Below are 1,486 nucleotides of genomic sequence, written 5' to 3'. Positions count from 1 at the left end.
GTGTGTGTGTGTGTGTGTGTGTGTGTGCATATGTTTATATATACATCTGTGTGTGTGTGTGTGTGTGTGTGTGTGTGTGTGTGTGTGTGTGTGTGTGTGTGTGTGTGTGTGTGTGTGTGTGTGTGTGTGTGTGTGTGTGTGTGTGTGTGTGTGTGTGTGTGTGTGTGTGTGTGTGTGTGTGTGTGTGTGTGTGTGTGTGTGTGTGTGTGTGTGTGTGTGTGTGTGTGTGCATACACGTAGGTCTATATATACATACATATGCAAGTAGAGTACATGCGTAAAGGTTTCAACACTGCAATTCTTTTCAGTTCCGCACGGAAGACCTTTTGGCATTCCAAGAGATCCTTGAGGGTTTCGCAGCAGCGTAAGCCACCTAATGATGAAAGTGCAAACGTACAGTACTTTTTATAAGTGACCTTGGCCTCGGCTGGCCTCACTAGAACATTGGGCATATATGAAAGACATATAATTTGAGAATAAATGAATGAATTTATATTTACGTAGTGAAAACGCTTCTTGTATTTGCCGAGGTATGAATCCAATTTGTGGCTTATTTTTTCTATTCAATGTTTTTGTGTTTACCGCTGTCGTTCTGGGAGACCGAAGTAAAGGGTCCTTATATGCCGCTGTTGCAAGGGAGAATTTAACTGTCTGATTTTCGTAGCTAAAGTTGTATATTCGATTCAGTTGCAACCATAATTTTCTAATGAGTATGATTTATCTATGTTTTTGTTGTTTGGTTCAACTTGTCGCAGAATAGGTTTGAAGATATAAAGATAATTGAAGAATCTTTACTACTCAACCCGGAAAGAATTTCTGTCTTGATTCGAGGTAGGAAAACAGGAAACGTCAAGGGGAATGGCTTCGTAGCATGACACTTTATAAATTAAATCACCATTATGTTACAGGTAAGGGGAGGAACCATTATAAAAGCAGTGCAGATGGTAAAAGTTAGATATCATGACCATGCAGGAGAGGAAAACCAACAAAAGCTTTGGACATTTGTGGCCATAATAGGGACGAGATAAGAGGAAGGCTTGAGAAAATTATTCGATTATTCCCTGGACCCTATTATAGGAAGGAATTTGATACCTGGGATAACTAGGAACAAGAGGTATCCCATATTGATCAATAGTGAGACAATTGGCAAGCCCTTAGACGAAAAATTGCTGAAAACTTGATGAAGGTGCATGTAGCTCAGGTGAGTCTCCCCAGGAATTACCTGTGGCATTAGTTACCTGCAGAGACAAAACTGGTATTGTACAAGTAAATTTATGCTACAAGAGTATGTTTAATAGCTTTTAGCTTTTACTGTAACAGGGCATGGGTTTGTTATTAAGGCCTATTTGTATGTGCTGTAATCCATGAAACCTCATAGTTAGAACTTGTAAGTTGGATTCTCTGCACTTGGCACACAGCATAATTCATTGAAAAAAATGTGCATTTCAGAATAATAATATTGCATACATATGTGTAAAATCAAGAT

At 39.0% G+C, this 1,486-nt stretch overlaps 1 protein-coding gene across 2 annotated transcripts in view; it reads left to right on the top strand.

Annotated features, from left to right (window-relative positions):
• Positions 1-809: 809 nt before the first annotated feature.
• Positions 810-1,486, top strand: part of LOC113819858 (palmitoyltransferase ZDHHC3) — a 10,232-nt gene continuing 9,555 nt past the window's right edge. The window contains exon 1 of one of the 2 annotated variants that reach the window (XM_027372074.2): positions 810-908. The gene's annotated coding sequence lies outside the window, so the exon portion shown is untranslated. Of the gene's footprint in view, positions 909-1,084; positions 1,202-1,486 lie in introns of those variants that run through there. The other variant, XM_070145492.1, reaches the window with a different exon arrangement.

The sequence above is a fragment of the Penaeus vannamei genome, chromosome 3, assembly GCF_042767895.1.
Source record: "Penaeus vannamei isolate JL-2024 chromosome 3, ASM4276789v1, whole genome shotgun sequence".
Taxonomy (NCBI): Eukaryota; Metazoa; Arthropoda; class Malacostraca; order Decapoda; family Penaeidae; genus Penaeus; species Penaeus vannamei.
Note: the sequence above shows the minus strand (reverse complement) of the source record. Positions and strands in the feature narration are given on the sequence as shown.